The sequence below is a fragment of the Cydia fagiglandana genome, chromosome 12 (assembly GCF_963556715.1).
Source record: "Cydia fagiglandana chromosome 12, ilCydFagi1.1, whole genome shotgun sequence".
NCBI classification, from domain to species: Eukaryota; Metazoa; Arthropoda; class Insecta; order Lepidoptera; family Tortricidae; genus Cydia; species Cydia fagiglandana.
The window spans coordinates 5,166,654-5,179,793 of record NC_085943.1 but is presented as its reverse complement, the minus strand read 5'-3'; the positions used below and the strand labels follow the sequence as shown (position 1 = coordinate 5,179,793).

Sequence of the window (13,140 nt, the reverse complement as noted above, 5' to 3'; positions counted from 1 at the left end):
TAAACAAACTTAGTTTGAGACATACTTAGTTCTAGTAGATACTCTACACTCGACTTCTTACAAACTCGATCATTTAAACATTAGGTATTTAAATTTTTCGAATCTTAAGTCCAAACTGTCCCCTTGTATGTAAGTACATGTACATTTTGTACCCTTGTATGTTTGTTTCCGTATCCATGTTGTTGTTGGAAGCATGTTTTATGAACGTTATTATTTAGTGCACCTAGGTGTTGTAGAATACCTAACGTAACTTTGGTGGTTATGAGAAGTCATAATTTTTTACAATGTCGGACATTGGCGGTACTAATTTTGTAGGTAAATAATTCATAAAGCTTTGTCGAAATACCTACCTACATCATAAAGCGCCTAGAAAAGTTACCAACTTAAAAATAATAAGTATTCCGTGAACAAAGTTTTGTACGGAACACTAAGGTTAAAGTTGCCTACCATTGGTAGGGTACCGACAATACGCAAGTTTGCCTATGATCTGTCAGTGTAGTGTAGTAGGTACTACACTAACAGATATTAGGCAAAGTTGGCTTAGCATGAAATTACTTTACCCTAACTAGTTAACATAACATGCTAGGATACCTAGCCGGGGGTTAGAACTTGGAACTTTCCTATCCTGTTTATGCTACATACACTTTGAAAGGTAAACAATATCCTATGTTAGGATATATATAGAACGGGCAAGGTGCTCAAACATATTGGATAATCTGAACAAACATTTAAGGTTTAGCTAATAGAAGCTTTGTTTAGATATTTTTAAACACCTTGGCCAAACTGATGGCGACTGTCGTTGGTTAGTATTATTTTGTCTATTAAGCCCATTTGATAAGTTTATTTTCAAGCAAAATAAAAAGGTAAGTCCTTAGTTTGTATCTACGTATCACTAATTTAAGCTATTCAAACTTCTGGTACGTACCTATTTAGCTACACCATATTATGATCTATCTTGGAACTTTAACCTATGTACTTATGTAGACGTTAAATTTGCAATAGGCAGGTTACCCTTAGGGGCTATTCATAAATTACGTCATTTCAAATGGGGGGGGGAGGGGGAGGTCTGGACATTGGATGATGGTAGCATGCCGTAGGAGGAAACGGGGTCATTTGAAGCATGATTTTTGGATGACTTGGGGGGGGGGGGGCGGTTAAAAATCGATGACGTAATTTATGGACTTATGAATTTATTTACGTAAAGTTGCGTAAGACAGGTAAGAACCAACTAAATACAGTAAAAAGCTCATAGTATGCTTCCCTAACTCATTTAGTTACCTAGTAAGTACTTTAGAATATATTCGAACTCAGTTCAAAATAAACACAAAGCTTTCCACAATTCCCATGCTACACACATACAAACCATACAATACAACCCTTCGTGCTTCAAAAAGACCTGCCTACAGACCAACATACATATAAGAAGTACCTACTATTGTTACCATTGCTACTATAGTCATTGCTTACTGACTAAACCAACCTAAACTATCATCAGTAATAACTACATAATCAATCTTACATCCTTACACTGGTGACGCCTGAAGCGGTAGCCTTGTAGGCGATTCGAATACAGCGATATAACAACACTTATAAAAGCTTAAAAGCATTCACTTACCATAGCCGCTTACGCTCTTTCGCTTTTGAACCGATGCACACAGACTTGCATCCAGACATCGTAAAATGAGAGCAAAAAACCGGCCAAGCGCGAGCGGAGCTGTTTACAGTAATAATCAGATTATTACTTCGTTGTATTGGTATAACAGTCAACATATTAAATAGTTTAAATGGAAATTTTGTAAAAACTGGGATAGATTAAAGACATACCTATTATTTATATATAATATATTTTGCCTTGTTTTCTTGGATAATAAATAATAGCGGTTTATTACGTTTTTAACTTTTAGTTATATTATCAATTTATCATAAGCAGGAAAGGGCAAATATGTATTCGTAGACGTACCTACCGACCTACATACATACGTAATACCTAGACATACATGTACAAACTATACTTACATTTCGGCTGTCGGCTAAAAACTAGCGCGATGTCAAAATGTATCTGCACTATAAAAATCATAAGAACCACACAACAGATAAGAAAATGTAAACTTTCCAGTAACTGACCCTACCCCACACACCTAGCATGTGTATATTGTGTATACAGTATACACAAAACTACATCACAAAACATTCCCTACTGTGCGCCTTAATATCCAGTTTAACCTGACCCAGACCTGCATAAAAGCTACGCTAAAGTTATCACCGGTATATTGGTCGGTTTCTAATGCACTTGGAACTAAAGGTTTTTGAATAGCAGCTCTCCAGACAAGCCCTTTCATCCTGCCCTAAATATACATACCTCTTACAACCATGTCTAACTACCGCGCCGCGCTCCACGCACCAAATGTTTACGAAGACGCCGAAGCAGTTTAATGTGACAAGGTATCACGCTAGGTCGTTATATTTAGGCCGTGTTTTGTTTTTATTCGAGCGCGATATTAAATCAACATTTCGCGAAAGTTCGTTTTGTGTTTTGTTTTAGGGCGATTTAAGAAAGAGACCTTTGTTGTGTTTCGTTTGTTAAATGTGAGATGACAGATTGCGCGCGATCGAGCTAGAAAGGCTGTCTAACAAGGCTTAGAAAAGGCTTACCTTAGGGTAGGGCGCGTAGTATTAATACCTTATTAGGTAGGTAGTTTTTTCTAGTTTACAAGATCCTGAAAAAACATCGTGGTAGGCAAAAATAAACAACATTCACGTGTACACTACACACTAGATGCAAAATCAACCTTATACAAAGCAATTAAAGTTTATTATCCAACGACTCAATTTCGCAAAATTAGTTCCTATAACAATACCGATTTACGCTCTCAATGAGTACTTTATCTTGGGATTATTTTCTTTCTATTCAATTTCAGCTCAGGTAGCTCTGCCTTGGTTCCAAGAACATCTAAAAGCATATTTTTTTGCAGTCGGTACAATGGGTAACTTAATACAGCCTTTATGAGCTTTCACGGGATTTCTACCTGTATTTTTGAGTACCTTTAAAGCTGTGAAGATTATTATATTCAAATCATTTATGGCATTTAATTTAAAACAACACGAGTATATGCGCTTTCATTACCTGCTTCAGAATTAGACACCTATCAATATTTCCATGTATGTATTGGAGTTTGTGATATACAAATAGGTATATTATATAGGTAACAGAGGGGCTACCGCGAAAACCGAAATCCGCAAATTGCGGGGAAGTTTTACTCCAATGAAGGCGTAATAAGACTGACAGAGAAAAATGCCCGCAATTTGCGAACATCGATTTTCGCGGTTATAGCCCAGATCTAACTAATTACAAACTTGTGTATAAATAGGTAGGTTCGTACATAACATGATAGGAAGTACGCCTAAAATGGAAATGACTGAAACAGGGAATTCGCTTTCATAATCTGTGTGGCATAGGTACCGTACCTATGAACATTGGATCGCCATGTAGGTACGGAACACCCCATGTTTTTGTAACCTATGAATACCCCAAATGTCCCAATCAAAGGCCTCATTTATAGACTTCCTAGTCCTCCATAATTGGCCGACCGGTCTGGCCTAGTGGGTAGTGACCCTGCCTGCGGAGCCGATGGTCCTGGGTTCGAATCCCAGTAAGGGCATTTATTTGTATGATGATACAGATATTTGTTCCTGAGTCATGGTTGTTTTCTATGTATTTAAGTATATATTTGTATATTATATATATCGTTGTCTGAGTACCCACAACACAAGCCTTCTTGAGCTTACTGTGGGACTTAGTCAATCTGTGTAAGAATGTCCTATAATATTTATTTATAAAGTTTTCTTTAGTCTTCCCGCCATCTCTTAGGTCGAACATGACTCTTTCCTACGTTAAAAGGAAATATTGTTATGCATTTTGTGACGTAATAATGATGTTTTGCCTGAATAAACATTTTTCTATTCTATTTTAAACTAGCAGGTAGTTTCTAAAATAGCATATAAAGCTGTTTTTAAATTGAATGTAATAATACCTACTTTATTGTCACCTTTCTATTCAAGGAATATTCTCTGTTAGCGTACGCACGTGTTGAGCACAGTTATAAAACTCATTCATACATTTGTGAAAGCTAGCGTTTAGGTACCTATTACTAATTCCCGTCGATTCCTAAAACGGTCTTAACGACACGGTTTAATATGACATGAATAACAAAATATCATCGCGCTCCGTTTAACAAATCCCGTCTTTATGGCATTGATTTAAGGACTGAGTTTATTCAAATTCGGACATTTTTGTTCTAGTGACATTTGAGTAGATCTTCCCAATGCATATTGAGCATATCGCCCTGAGCGAACCAGGTTAAGATGAGACCCACACAAGATTTCAAGCTTCAGGTTTTGGTGTGTTCCGCGCCCGAATAGCGTGTTTTTTGCGTTGTATGTATTAAAGTATATGATATTACTAGCGACCCGCCCCGGCTTCGCACGGGTTACACAAAACCTTAACAAATAAAACTAAACCTTCCCCAAGAATCACTATTGATAGGTGAAAACCGCATGAAAATCCGTTCAGTAGTTTTTGAGTTATCGCGCACATACATACCTACACCCAAACACACAGACGCGGCGGGGAACTTTGTTTTATACGGTGCAGTGAGCTTTAAGCAGTGTATCAAATATGTAGTAAAAAATAAAAATCTTTAAGAAAATATCTTCAAGTAACATAAAAATAAGAAACGATTTAGATAACTTTCCGAAGCTTCCATGAAATATATTTGAAATTTCTTAGCCCCATCTTGTGGAACCCCACTGAACATTGACAGCTAACGAAGGATAGTTGTAGTGGATCTCAAGAATCATTCTTATGCTGGTCCTATAGTCATACATTTGGCTAGGTATAAGAATGACAGCCTTATTGAAACAACCTGTGTTTAAAATTCTCGCGTTTACGCAGCGCGTCACGTCCGGTCGCCGCGACTATCGGTTTCGATTTGCGATTGTCGATCTGACCTCCTGTCGGCCTCTCAGATCCTTTGATTTGTAGCACCAGCGTGTGCTTTGCATGTGTCAATTCCATAAACGATACTTTATCCTGTCGCGATTTACATGCGCGCAAGGTGTTTTACATGTAACGTGTAGCTTTTAAAGTTACATTTGCATCGATGCGTTTCGGGTCCGAAACGTTGGTTAAAACTTATCTTGTTGCGCGTATGAGTGTAACAATATTTTTATACGCGTTCGGAGTCAGCTTTTGTATATTATTTACAAGAGTTAATAATATGGGAATCGTGTCTAACTTTACTGAACGTCAGTTTCCCTCGAAACAACGGTCGATAGTAACTTTTAAGGTATAACATTTACCGGATTGCTTCTCCCGTATTCCTACAACATTATCCACTCCGATATTGTGTCTGTGGCTAGAGGCTCGAGCCATCCATCCCTGTCGTGACGAGCGGACCGGTTTCACATCAATGAGCCCCTCTCCCCGCCATCTTTTGATGTTCGGCCTTTTTATACACAATAACTCTCGATTTTGACGTTATCCAGCCGCGTAGACCAACTTCACTTCACTTGTACTTTTTTCTATGTACATTTCAATTTCTTTAGCCTTCATTTCTTCTCTGTAAATCCTTATGTGGATTAATCGATGCAATTATCGATGAAACAGCAACATCGGAAGCTACGCGTGCGAGCGCAATGTACCAAGATCGCAGCAGCAGCCGAGCGATGGCAGAATCGGCAAGATTCGCAATGTAGCTCGCTATGCGTTCCGGTCGACGCCTCCGACTCAGGGTCAAGGCTTCTGCACGCTGCTGCGCCGCTGGTACTTTCGTCTTGCTCTTTCCCCGCTCACCGGAAGGCTAAAAGCGAAACTGATACTTACTAGCTCCTTTTCCCACGAAGCGCCTGGCCATACGCCTTACTAGCCGTTGACCCCACACGGCCACATAAAATCATAAGCGTCCCGGCTGAATTGGAACCAATAAATGTCAGCTAACTATTCGAACGATCGCTAAATTGGTTCTTAAGTGACCTGCTTTAACTTAACAAGATTACACAAATCTCCCTATCCGTTGACAATTTTTGAATGAAACTCCACTAAAAAATAAACGAGCATGTGTCCCGCGCTGAGACATCCCGAAATTCCAGGGCCGCGTTTTTTGTTAAACTTGACAGATGCATTCTGGGACGCCGCAAGTATCTTGCGTCCTTATCGCTCGAGAAAGGGATCTACGATACTACGACGAATTCGAGGGTTATTTTTGTGCTCCTTAGCATTTCCCTGTCCTTGTCGCTCGCAGTGGCGCCAGCGCGCGGGAAGAGGCCTGCCTTGTTGTTTGTATTGTGCGTCGCTCAGCATTCTCCACTGCTACTTTTTGTGATCTTGATGAGTTAGTCGGTGCACCGAGCTAGAAATCATTGCGCTGCGAAAGAAGCAGCATGACGTCACGCGGCACCCCCACGTCTGCGAAACTTAGGGACCCTAATGAATGACTTCCTAATTGCCGAGCAGTACAAATAAACCCGTAATCCGGCGCGGCTACAACTGCCATTTAATTATAAACCATGAGCTCTTTTGTTTCTGAGTTGTGAATTGAGTGTGCGGCGTCCCGACGCTTACCGCTTCACGGCTCGGACGCGCGGTTAGTAGTCGATCGTGTGCCGACGTGAAAAGCAATCTTATTTTGTTACGTTTAGGTCGAATTCTCCTCGCGCAGATTTCAATAGGTTACTCGCTGGCGAGCGAGCAAGTCGATGCGCTTGCAGGCATGTTGACAATCCATCTCGGCTGTCAAGGCGTTAGGTTAGACACAGTCCCATTTCGATTACTGACTATAATAACCACCGCTCAGGCGCTCATTACTGCCCCTACCACAGATGACTTAACTTACAGAGCTACAGCTTCAAAGAACGAAGCTGCGCGTTCCCACACTTGTATGAAGCTTTTACTCTGTACCTTCAATATTCTTACTATATACGCAATTTCAGAGCAATTTAAATGTCGACTACATTACTGAACAAAAAAGCCGTTTCGTTTTCTTGTAAGGTTTAATGACAGGATACGGAGGAGGACGCAGATGTGCGAATGTATGAAAAACGGTTCCGTCCTAGCAACACACATGTGTATCGTACGCATATTTACGACGATGATATTGTTAACCCTATTAACGGCGATGGAATCACGTCGACGGAAAACCGTGTCAAACTGATGTGGACAACCCTTCAAGAATGTTTTTTAAATTGCGTATCTATTTCAACTGGCAACGCAAGCTGATTTAAACCAGTTTCAATGGCGTATCAGTGCTTGTTTTATATAATATGTAGGTACTTTTTGGTACCCCAAGCCAGCTTAAATATTCAGATAAGTACATAGCTTATTTCTAGCCGGCACCACAGAATAAATAATAGTACTAGGTACAGAAGAGTCACTCTCTAACAAAACGCGTCTGTCACGATCAGCACATATATGGCCGCTAGGTGGCGACAGCGCCACGCGCGGCTTATGGCAAACCACAAAATTGGGGTCGAACGGATGTAGTTTTAGCTACCTGTAGCAAAGCGACGAAATCGCGGAGTGAGCCACGCCTGCCGGCACCGGGTGTTCCATCTCTTTCATATTAGTTTGTTAATGAAATGAGATTTAAAGACATTGAACATTAATTTGATATTGCGCCTCTTCCTGAGTACTGATGAAATATGTTTATATTGTCTTTAAATTTTAGTTGATCTGTCCATCTGGCATGCCATCGGCCTTGAGCTCATTAAATTTGTCATTAGGAACCCATTAAGTATCTTATGTTACTACGCTAGTTTACTACTTCTACTTATGCCGATTTTAGGTTCATAGGGTTGCCAACCGTACTATATTATATAGTATTGTACTATATTTTGGCTCTCTGTACTATATACTTTTAGAAAAATATATAGTACGCTAAAATACTATATTTCCGATTAAACGTATATTACACTCATGTTTAGTATTTTATCTAAAAGTACTATACTTTTTTGAAATGTACTATATTTTTGATGTCTTATTCTGGAAAATACTATATTCCACCAAAAAAAAGTTAGGTTCAATATGTGCTGCGTGAACTAAGTTGGCCTAAAAATTGTAGTCTCAAACAAAAATGGGCGCCAAACATTTTCGTTGTAATATGCTCCATAAAATGTTTCTTAAGTATTAGGCTCTCGTTTCTTACCTCCCTTTTAAACTAATTCATTATGCAATAGTTAAAACGTACAAGAACGGTTTCGTTGGCATCTGCGCTAACCGCCGCCGGCCCACCTGCCCCCAACCGTCAGTGTACGGTTACGTTGAAAAACGTTACATCCAAATGTCATATGATAAATTATTTGTAGATATTTTGTTGACGTTTTAAGGGTTTTATTTGTCTAAGATTAGAGAAAAAAGCGAAGGAGGAATTTGGTTACCTTACAATTATGTATAAGCTATTATGTATTTATTTTTTAGTCTGAAGACAACATGTCTATATAGGTACCGTCCATACTTATCGTCCAGAGACCACGAGGCCTTAATACATATTTTTTCTTGCTGACATACTAACGGATCTTAATAAAACCGTATTAAAGAAAATATAGCGTCTTATTTGCAAAACTATTTTTGTACTTAAATTCTCCATACATTTTAAACTCTTTTCCTTTTTCGTTGTAAACGTCTGAGCGGATTCCAACCTTTATAAGTATTGTTTAATTTACATGGCTGGCTGTAACTTATTCACAACACTAGTATATCTACCAGCATATCAGACCTATGGTCACACACACTCGATATGGATCTAGGGGTCAAGATATACTGGGAACGAGATGGGCCAATGTTTTGTAGTGTAGTTTGTAGATGTTTTGCTTTTATACCCTGTCTTCACATACTGCGGTATGATTACTATATTAATACGCGCAAGGGAGGCGCGAGTTATACCACAAATTACAGACTTGCTTTGGCGATCTGTATGAAACAAATGTTAAGGTTCACGTGAAAAGGGAGCTTAGGCCAATTGACGCTTAATAGCCGTGTCATATGTTCCCAATGTACTTAATTAGGAGGTACATAAAAAAAATAACTACATTAGATGATACCAATTTTCTTCCTAATCTAATATAACACTTCTATTACCTCTCTGTACTTAGACAAATTATTTCGGTAAGAGGACTTGAAAACTAGAATACACTACCTTTTTGACGGTTTAATTTAATTGGCACAGGATAAACCAATAAATACTAATTACAGCTAGTTATTAACGGTACAATTAAACTGCTTTTAAAAATGTAAAGGGTATTTTGTCCCCCGCGGAATGCAGTCTATTCGTAATTCAAAAGGGCAAGCTACATTCAAGCTGCAACCGTCGATACGCCTTTCTTGTCCGTTGGCAGCTGCCGTTGGCGTGTGAACGTAGCCCTTTACCTGTGTATAGTAACTATAGTTACAAATATACACCTCTTTATGTTTTATAATACCCTGGTATCCCTGGTATTGATGTGATGGTTTGTTTATATTTTTTATTTGAAACACGAATCGGAAAAAATAATAAATGATATGTAGTTTGGAAAATATGGTTAGTACTGAAAATGTAGTAAGCATATTTCAAGAAAGTGTGAAACTTATTCATATTGCGTGGTAAATAAAACTGTTTATCATCGTAAAATGAATAAGCACTACTTAATCTAAAAAAAATACACGTACGAGTATGCCTACCTGTTTAGAAAATGCAAAAAATATACAGCCAACTCGCGAAATGTAATAAACAGACTTCAGAGCTTACATATTTATTTGTTATCTGTTGCGGTAAATTAGCTCAACTAAAATTAAACACGATTAGAATGAGGTTTTCCTCATACGCATAATTACTGAATGAAATAACACAAGGAAGTTGCTTGTACTTTGTGTAATTGAAATAGTTTATTATAAAAAACCGGGCAAGTGCGAGTCGGACTCGCGCACGAAGGGTTCCGTACCATAATGAAAAAAAAACGGAAAAAAAATGCAAAAAATAACGGTCACCCATCCAAGTACTGACCACGCCCGACGTTGCTTAACTTTGGTCAAAAATCATTTTTGTTGTATGGGAGCCCCATTTAAATCTTTATTTTATTCTGTTTTTAGTATTTGTTGTTATAGCGGCAACAGAAATACATCATCTGTGAAAATTTCAACTGTCTAGCTATCACGGTTTGTGAGATACAACCTGGTGACAGACAGACGGACGGACGGACGGACGGACGGACGGACGGACGGACGGACGGACAGCGAAGTCTAGTAATAGGGTCCCGTTTTACCTTTTAGGTACGGAACCCTAAAAAACTTGTGGTGAATGGTATCGTTTGTAAAAATCTTAGCGTAATTTACTTTTATGCACCTCGGAGTCTGTAGTCCTTATTTAATGATGTACCTCTTTGGTCCCTATTTTGCCGATTGACGCTGCACTTTAATGCTTAACTAAGATGGTATGCGAGAAGTTAGCTTAAGTATTCTGGTTGAATACCGGACCACTCACCTCTCGCTCACTCTCACTCTGAGACCAGTAAGATCAAGATATACATAGTTAACGAACACGTAAAAAAATCGACCATAGTGACTACCAACCATCAGTACATATTATGTACTTATAATACATAAGAGTACATTTTAAGAGTACATTTTATATTACGAGTATCTTACTTCTTACTGTTAGGTACTAAATAAAATGTCTTACATCAACTTTGGAACATACGCTATGGTCCTTATCGCTTCTATTCTATCACAATAAGCGGAAATATATAACACATACGTAATTACATTACATACTTAACTATAGGCCGGAGAATCGGCAACACAAAGAAACTTCAAGGACTCAATGAAAAAGCGTACAAAATTACCCGAAATTAAAAAAAAATGTTATCTCTCCCTTTGTTAAAAGTCCATTATTGTGAAATGCCTTAACACTTGCAACAAAAGCACCAACTACTTTAAAATATTATCTTAAAGTCAAATGAATATAACTCTTAAGTAACCGAGTTAGAGTCGTCAGAACTCATCATATATTTTAACGAATATAATGCTATAGAATCAAAAGGTGTATCGGTGTTTGCCCATGCAATGCACATGCTGCTTTTTGACATGGCAGGGTGTTATAACTGTACCCGAAATCCGCGTGAAGGGCCTTTGAGCTACCTGGGCCCTTACCTGCTCTAATCAGGACTAATGGCGATAAATTAAATGCCTCGAACGGGATTTATGGTCTCACTTCATTATTCTTGCATTTGCGGGTTTATCAGGTATCGAGTTGACAGAAAATGAGTTAAAAGAGTTGTTATTTAATTGGCCCGACTTTTCGTTTAAACATTTACGATTTATAGCGTCTTAAGAACTTTATAAAGCTTTTTAACTGAATACTAACTTAATTACTAGGTTAAGTAGGCTAGATTTAACACTTAAAATAGACCCCCCGCGCATCGATCGTAAAATGATCCTGGGAACGCCATTTTTAGAGCAACGGACTAAGTACTCTGAGGGCCTTACGATCACGGGGGCCTTTGTCTATCAAAGACAATAACCTAAAAAAAATAGTACTCTGGGCGGTCGCTGAACCTGCAACCCTCTTGCACGCGACACGAATGTCATCGGTGTAGAGTTTCGCAGCCTCCGCGTAGTGGGTGGCTGATACCCGATCCATGGAAACGTTCAATAGCGTCCGAGAAAAACGGTTAAGAAACGCACGGTGTCGGGTTGCCTTTAGATTTTCGTATGCCGGCGCATTATTTCGCGTCGTTAATTGTGTGCTTTTTGCGCGAGCCACCTGCTGGTGTAATTAAAGATAGTCGAAGAAGTCCGGTATTGTCGTTACACGCTCACCTTCGATCAGATATTTATAGATGGCCAGTCTTCGAGTACTAGTTGTCACATCGCCGTTGTAAGTCTTATAGTGTAGGAGATTTATAATCTAGAGGACATACTGAATAATCGAAAATGTGGTATAATATAGGTAACTCTACAAACCATGTATGTCTCTTAATGGACTGATGAAAAACCCGTCTGATAGGAAAAAAAAGTTAAAACATGGGGCTAGTGCATTAATAGTGCAAACATTGCATCCTAAAATAACGAATCGCTTTTCCAAACGTGCACTGCATCGCAAAATGGGTCTCAGTTTAAAGCGTGTTAGGGATAACGGATGACGGCCGAGACGTCCCGAATCTTGTCGAGTGCAGGAATTAAGCGCGCTTATCTCGACAACGCTTTGATCTCGCCTTTCCAGCTTACGAGTAGGTACGTTTGTAATTGTAACCTCCATCTGAACTAACCTGCATTGTTAGTGTCGGTGTCGGCATTAAATTGTGCAATCAACGGAGACATTTTTTCAATTACTCGCAACGGTCTAAATTACAGGCCGGCGCGCGTGCGTGCGCTCAACTTTTGCTTATTTCCTTAATAACGAGCGAAATAAAGGCGAACTTCGTGCCCCAGGTGTCAATTGCAACGTAAAGCAGCCAAATTACACGCAAAACGACTCACTTTAAAAATTATCTTATTGATCCATCAAGCTTTTGTAATTTGCAAAATTCGAGACTGAAGGATTTGCTGAAATGAAAATGTTCCTTTGCACATTTCATTATGAAAATGTGATCGTTACAGATTTGATCATTCAAGATAATGTAGCAGACAGGCGTTGGACTGCTGAAGCGTTGAGATTCACCAGGGGAACATAAAACTGGGGGTTATCAACCATTCTCATCTCATCGCGATCATTCGGTTTGACGGAAAAAAACTTTAAAGTTCGCAGGTGCTCGTGCGGCAGATGTTTCGGGCGGTTAACGATTTCGAAACCCGAATATTCCAAATGCGCACTACGATTTTATATGTCCCTGGTATACTTAAAACTGATTCGCTTTCTTATTTTGAAACAATCAAAGAGATAATTTACAGCTGACCTTTAAAGTAATATCAGAGATTAAACGTAAACAGCTCGCTGTATCTCGTGTAATTATTTTACAATAACGATCCCATTCAGCTATAAAGGAATTGTTCACCCGAACCCCACATCTGCTGGTAGGTACAGACTGACAGACACGTGTTTTATAAGTTTTATAACTACGCACCGGATCTAATTTGACCGCTTCAGTATGTTTCACGTTAAGATAGCGTGACTT

General features: G+C 39.0%; 1 protein-coding gene across 1 annotated transcript in view; it reads left to right on the top strand.

Annotated features, from left to right (window-relative positions):
• The window catches only part of LOC134669465 (RNA-binding protein MEX3B), a 73,096-nt gene that overhangs the window by 1,192 nt on the left and 58,764 nt on the right, over positions 1–13,140 (top strand). The window lies entirely within an intron of this gene.